The sequence below is a fragment of the Impatiens glandulifera genome, chromosome 1, assembly GCF_907164915.1.
Source record: "Impatiens glandulifera chromosome 1, dImpGla2.1, whole genome shotgun sequence".
In the NCBI taxonomy this organism is placed as follows: domain Eukaryota; kingdom Viridiplantae; phylum Streptophyta; class Magnoliopsida; order Ericales; family Balsaminaceae; genus Impatiens; species Impatiens glandulifera.
This window is the reverse complement of record NC_061862.1, coordinates 67,168,719-67,176,615: the sequence shown is the minus strand read 5'-3', so window position 1 is coordinate 67,176,615 and position 7,897 is coordinate 67,168,719. Positions and strand designations below refer to the sequence as shown.

The 7,897-nt window shown below is 29.5% G+C and overlaps 1 pseudogene; it reads left to right on the top strand.

Annotated features, from left to right (window-relative positions):
* LOC124930790 lies at positions 1–7,681 on the top strand (annotated as a pseudogene).
* Positions 7,682–7,897: the final 216 nt, after the last annotated feature.

Here is a 7,897-nt window from a genome sequence, read left to right as displayed (position 1 = left end):
ATGGAGAAGAAGCAGGTGGAGAAGAGAGGCGGCGGCAAAGAGAAAGAGAAAGAGCAGAGTTATAAACAATGGAAGTCACTTGTCCCTATAATCTACGATTGGCTAATTCATCACTCTCTTCTCTGGCCTTCTCTATCATGCAGGTACTTGTATATCTATCATATCTATCTATCATATATATCTAATCTATATCTAATATCATACAATAGATGGGGTCCCCAGTTAAAAAAGGGTTCTTTCATGAACAGCCAGCGCCTTTACATTTCCGAACAGGTAAACTTAATCGGATCTCATATTTCTCTTTGTTATTTTCATTTATGTAAATCCTTTTATAATATACACAATAGATTAGCTAGGGCTTGTTTTGTATTTGTTCTATTGTAAAAGCATTGAATATAATAACGAATAATATCGAGCTTTTGAGAGATTGTTTATCTAAGATTCTTTTATTAAGGATGACTGATTCTTTTATTAAGGATGACTCCCCTATTAGGGTTAGAATGCGCCCGCCTCATTAATTAATCTTTTGAGGGACTAACACAACAACTTAATCACTAAGATCCGTATTTTTAATGGGAATCACACTTATACACTTAGGATGGTATAAGAGTTGTTGGTTCTAATCTCTTGCTATTTATATTCGACCCGGCTACCAAATATGGGTACATATAGTTTGTCCAAGATAGCTATTCTAGGTTAAATGTTGTAACATTACAAATAAATCAAGAAAATTTTAGTTTGTTTAACCACACGTTAGACTAATTTTCTCGATTTGTAACTCCACTCGTCCACAAAATCTCAAACTATTGAGTATACACACATATATTTCAACTACTATTGTCATAAAGTCCATTTGCTGACAACACTTCCAATGAGATTTATGTTGCCATTCCACTTTACAATTAGTAAGAAAACTAAACAACAATCTGTTTATGTCGTTGTTTATGTTGTTACAATCTTCTGAGAGGAAAAGTTAATTACTTTCTCTCGTCGTCTTTTGTTTTACGAGAAAATCTGGGCTCTAAGCTTGTTGATGCACAATCTTGATGACTTCTTCTTGAGAAGCAACCCTATTTTTCATAAGAGCTTTATTTATCACTCTTCCTTCAAGTGACAATCCTAGTTTCTTGTAAGGGGGTTTGAAATGCCTAAGACTCATTGAAGAGTCCTTATTTGTTTAGGACATTCATACAATCTCAAAACGATGGGTTTCGCCTTAGCTAACACGTGCAACGATAAGACAATTAACCACATTTTGCTTCACTACACACTTGCCTTAAATATTTTGACCATACTTCATAGTTTCCTTAACAATCAACTGGTTATGTCTCGATATCAATTGTGACATTTTGGGTTCAGTGGACAGAATGATGTTTCTCACAATCGATGGATATCATGGTTATAAATGTCAAACAAGCATACATAAATCGATCAAATAAAATTGACCTATGCTTTTTTTTTTTATTAAAGGTCATCTTGTATTAAATTATTTAATTAAATAAATTTATAAATACGAGTGGAGATCAATTTTAGAAGAACGAATTTAATGGAAATACACTAACAAAAAAATGTGTTAAATTCCTATGAAATCAAAGTAGTCTCATCAACGACAAAGTCCTTATTTTTTATGAGACAAACGTGTGAAGAGATCATCTTATTTCCAACATTTTTTCTTTTAATGTCCTGTTATGTATTGCATTATTTCCAAATTGTCCAATAAAAGTAAATAACACAATCTTCCAATCATGAATGATGTTTGACCCGACCATCATGTTTGTTGTGATCAAAAGTCTATTACAAAATGTGTCAAAACCTATTGGGAAATGAAAATACTATGGACTAAGGACTAAATTAGATGTATGAGGCGGGATAATAAAATAAATTGTGGCATATTTTCTTCTGAAATCATATTAAATTTTATTTCAAAATATGCGTGAATGTAAAGAGCCTTCATAAGTTATGTGCAAAGAGAGTCAAAGAAAAAAGAAAATAAATCAAACAATTTAAGCCATGACATCTCAAATAATGTTTATTAATCACAATATAATTGAATTCATGATAACTTCTTCAAGTATCTCTTATTTTTATCTAGTTCTCACCCATGTGTTTCTCTTTAAATTTCAAACTATGTACTGTGAAGATGATTAGCAAGAGTCGGGAGCATGAATGTTTATTACTTTAAGGAAATGACTTAAAGAAGGTTCATATAACTTGGTATAACTTGGTAGTAAAACAAAAATCCCAATTCCGTATGGTCATAGTTTCGAGCCTTAGAGGTCATTTTAAAAAAGTGATAATCAAAAGTCGACTTGTACATAGTCTTAAATCTCTTGCCTAGACATTATAAGAATCAAACCAAGATAACTGTTTTTTATTCTTATAATTAGAATAAATTTTATTGAGAGATTATTATGAATAAAAGTATAATTTAGTTTTTAAAAAATTGTGAATAAATTTTCATGTTTACAAGTAGTTTTGTGTTTGTTGCTTAAACAATGCCTTTTCAATTAGTTTCATTTTTGTACCTTCTTTTATAATTAATTAGCTAGCTAGACCATATGCTTAATTAATTTGAAAAATATATAGACAACAGATTATCTAGGGCTTTTTTGTATTTGATCTATTGTAAAAGCATTGAAAATAATAATGAAAAGTATTGAGCTTTTTTAGAGATAGTTTGTCTAAGATTCTTGTATAAATGATGATTTCGGAGTTTAGGTTGGGTTAGGTTGCGCCCACCTCATTAATTAATCTTTGAAGGAGACTAACACAACAACTCAATCAACGAGATCTTTATTTGTCATGGGAATCACACTTATACCTTAGAATGATGTTCTTGGTTCTAATCTCTTGCTATCTATTATAGTTTGTCATTCCAACATTTAATGGTATCCACTTTACAATTAGTAAACAAACTAAAGAAAAACTATATACGATGTTATAATCTTTTGAGAGGAAAATCTACTTCTTCTCGTCTTCTTTAGTTTCACGAGGAAATCTAGACTCTAAGCTTGTTGATGTACTATCTTGATGACTACTTCTTGAAAAGCAACTCTAATTTTCATAAGAGATTTATTTATCACTCTTTCTTTAAGTACAATCATAGTTCCTTGGAAGGGAGTTTGGAATGTCTAAGACCCCTTGAAGAGTCCTCGTTCAATTAGGACATCCATACAAATTTAAAATGGCAGGTTTCACCTTAGCTAACACATGTTTTCTATGCGATAGCAACAATAAGACAATTAATTATATTTTGCATCACTATACTTGCCTTAATATTTTGACTCTACTTCAAAGTTTCCTTATTCCTCAATTGGTCATTCTCCATATCAACTGTGAAATTTGGAGTTCAATGGATAAAATGATATTTTACTATTGATGGCTATCATGGCTATAAATGCAAAAAATAATACATAAATCAATAAAACAAAATCAACCTATCTAATAATCAGTATTCCTTTTTATTAAAGGTCATCTTGTATTAAAAGGATTTAATTGAATAAATTATAAATGTAAGGGGAGATCAATTTTAGAGGAATAAATTAAATGGAAAGACACTAACAAAGAAAAATGTGTTAGATTCCTATGAAATCAAAGTAGTCTCATCCATAACAATCCCTCATTTTATAGTGAGACCAACGTGTGGAGATTTTCTCGAATAATGTTTGACCCAGCCATCCAGTTTGTTGTGATTAAAAGTCTACTACAGTATGTGTCATAACCCATTAGGAGATGAGAATACTATGCAGTAAAGGACTAGATGTATGAGGCGAGACAATAAAACAAAATGTTGCATATTTTCTCTTGGAAACATCAAATTTTATTTCAAAAGAGGCGTGAATGTGAAGAGCCTTCATATGTTATGTTATGGACAAAGAGAATCAAAGGAAAATAAAAATAAATAAAACAATTTAAGCCCTAACATCTCAAATAAAGTTTGTTAATCATCATATAGTTGAATTCATGATAACTCTCTCAAGTCTCATTTTTATCTTGTTATCACTCATGTGTTTCTCTTTGAATTCAAACCTTATTTCGTGAAGATGATTAGCAAGGATAGTGAGCACAAATGTTTATTACTTTATTTAAGGAAAGTAAAGGACATAAAGAAGGTTCATATAATTCGGTGGTAAAACATAAATCTCAATTCCGTATGGTCATAGGTTTGAGGCTTAGTTGCCATTTTAGACTAAATGTACATAGTCTAAATTATTTTGCTTAGACATTAGAAATAAACCAAGATAACTATGTTTTATTTTTATAATTAGATTATCTTATGAATAAAAGTAATTAATAAAGTTTAAAAAATTGTTAATAAATTTTTATATTTACTAGTTGTTGCTTGAATAAGGCCTTTTTTATTGATATTTTTTACTTTTTTCAAAAAAATAAAAATGCATCATTGTTAGAATTAGATTTGTTACTAATATATATAAAATTGGTGTTCGGCGATTATCATAGTCAAATTTAAGATTATCCTTTCATTAAGTGATAAATGATATGAAAATAGAATAAAGGTTTATTCATGTTCGCTTTAATAAAGAAATGAGAAATCTGCAGTTAATGAATTGTTTCTTAATTTACCAAAATTTAAGTTTTTTTCTTTGTTTTTGTCTTTTCTTTTACTAAAATTTGAACACACTTGGCTCTTACAAATCTGTATTAATATAAATTTGACCTTTTAAATAAAAAGAAACCTATATATTATATATATGGAATTACTGTTACACATTAAATTATAGCATTAAAATAATTATTGAAACTTGGCTTCTCAACTCTATTTCTCTTTGTTTCTCTTCATATTATATCTATCTATCTATATCAATTGAACCCTAAGAAGTAGGAATTGGTATTTATCACTATTTATATACATGGTTAGGCCGGGCATGGAACATTTGCTTGTCATATATCCATATTATTACCCTTAAATCAATGTTGTTGTTGTATAAAATTGGCCCTAGTTTCTGATATTTTTGTTGTGTGTTTCTTTTTCTAGACTGATGGTAGTGTTCCAAACACACTTATTATTTCAAATTGTGACATTGTTAAACGTAGGGTTACTTCGGCTGAACATATCGCACTTGTAAGTTTATCATTCCTAACATTGTAAAAAATACTAATTCAGTCTCTTTTTCAATGTTATACCAATAGAATTATATATGCTTTGGCTGCATAATCTTTGCAGTTCAATGAAAAGTCCACTTCTCCCTTTGTGAAGATATTCATAACAATTATTCACCCTAGAGAGGTATTGAATTATTTTAGTTATTTTTCTATCTTTTCCTAATTAAGATATAGCGATGTTTCTAAAATTAAATATTTTAATTTGAAATTATTATTTAGAGGCATGGTGTTCTAGAGATCTTGTTAAACTTATATGCATGCATTATTTTATATGGACATTATTGGCTTTCAATTTTATAGATTGTTCTAGAAATATGATAAATAATGTATATATGTGTTGTAAAGATCCTGGCTGTCATAAGCCATAATATTCTATATCATTTTATCTTCATTTTTTAAGTGAATAACACAAAAATCTTGATTGTATATGGGATCATCACTGGTGAATCGAATCAGAGAACTTCCTCAAAATAATAATATTGTGGCAACTCACACTGACTGTCCATATGTATGCATCTTGTTTCTTTCTTCTATATCTAATTATCTTGGGACACTTGGATCAATTGAGTTTTTTCTATCTCAATCTAAAACATTCAGTTCTATCTCAATCTAAAACATTCAGTTCATGTTCAGGTTCTAATTTGGAATGTTCTGAGTCAACCTAATCGACAAGTTGTGTATGGAGCTCATAAGTCACATCCAGATTTGGTATGTTGCGTTGCACAATAAAATGTTGTCATAATAGAATAAAATGTAAAAGAAGGATAAATTTTTAAATGTTCATAAATTTGCAGATTTTACCGTTTAGTTTAGTATTTTGAATCAAAGTTTGAAAAACAAGGGTCTCACCTTATAGAAATATCTATCAACAAACATCTTTGAATGTTATTTATTCTGAATTGTAGTTTATATAGAGTTCTAATACAGAAAATAATCATTACCATCAAAAAGGCATTTATTGGGCATAAAGAAAATGCAGAGTTTGCTCTTTCCATGGGCCAAACTGAACTTGTTCTTTCTGGAGGTTAGAAACTTATTATTTGTGTTTTTTTATGTGTCTAGACATGATACCCTTAAAATGTTTTTGGTACTATTGTTTTTCTTCTATTCAATAATTACAATATTTTTTTGGTATCAGGTAAGGACAAATTGGTGGTTTTATGGAATATTGAAGATCATATCTCTACCTTGGCCTTAGAGACACCATCGGCTGTGGTAGGACTATTAAAAATTTTACTACTCTTAATCCTCGAAATACCTACCTAGGACATCAAGATACAGTTGAGGATGTACAGTTTTGCCCTTCAAGGTAGAGACCTATAGTACATTTGTTAATTGATCTTTATGATTGGAAATGAAATATATATATATATAGTTTATAATATTTTCATTTAATTATTTTGTTTGTATGTACTAAAGTGGGCAGGAGTTCTGTAGTGTGGGTAATGATTCTTGTCTCATACTTTGGGATGTAAGGAAAGTTTCAAATCCAACTGTCAAGGTAACTATATTACTTTAAATTACTTCATGAAGCTTTAAAAGTTGAAGTTTTTTTTGTTAAAACTTGATTCTCTGTCTCTTCTTCGGGTTGAGAAAGCTCATGATGCTGACATTCATTTTGTATATTAGAATTCACATGATCTTAACCTTATTCTGACTGGGTAAGCAATGAAATGTATTTTTTTATTTGTTTTTTTCATCTTTTGTGGTTCTGAATTAAATTTAATATTATTGAACAAATCAGCTAATAATACGGTAAGGATGTATGACCGTAGAAAACTTACTTCTTGAGGGGTTAGATCACCTGTTCATGTATTTGAGAGTCACAATGCTGCTGTTCTATGTGTACATGTTTGAAAATATGATTACTACTTTCTAAAGTACTTAATTAATTGTTTAAATTTATTCAGTTTTGTAATCAGGAAGGGAAATAATATAGAAAGAACAAATGCTTGAATATATATTTTTTTTCAGTGGTCTCCAGACAAGGCATCAGTTTTTGGAAGTTCATCAGAAGATCGAACTTTGAACTTGGGGGATCATACAAAGGTTTGAAATCTAATTAATCTATGATGAATTTTTCTTTATTGAAATTAATGTCAAAACATTTCTTTAAATTTTATTTATTTTGCAGATGGGTAGAATGCAAGAACTCGCTGGATCATCAGATTGTTCATCAGGCTTGTTATTCAATCATTGTGGTCATAGATAAGAAACTTATTATTGTATTTCTTTCTTTTTCTATTTATTTATTTTGGATGTATCAAATCATAGGCAAGGTTGTGGATTTCCATTGGAGTTCTTTTGATCCTTGGACAATCGTTAGTGTGTCGGATAATGGAGACAGTATAGGCGGTGGTGGTACTTTGCAGGTAATAATTGTTTTATTTAGTAATTTATATTGTTATGACCAATTAAAATGGTTAGATGATTAAGTGAGTAATTGATAATGTTTTTTTCTTAGATATGGAGAATTATAGATATGTTTTACAGACCACAAGAGAAGGTTCTTGCTGAATTAGAGAATTATAAGTCAGCTATAATCAATTCCAACTAACACCTCTTAATAAGCTATTAATTTGATTTTGTTTCTGATTGGCTAAACGTTAATGTCTTCTATCGTTATTATGTAGTCATTTTAATCAATTGTATCAAAATATTATTTAAATTACTTATCTATTTCATTAGTGTTATATCCTACCATAAGAGAGAAAGTTGGAGAGTTTTCAACAATTGAGCGAAGAATGCTAAGAAAACTATGTTTCAATTTTGA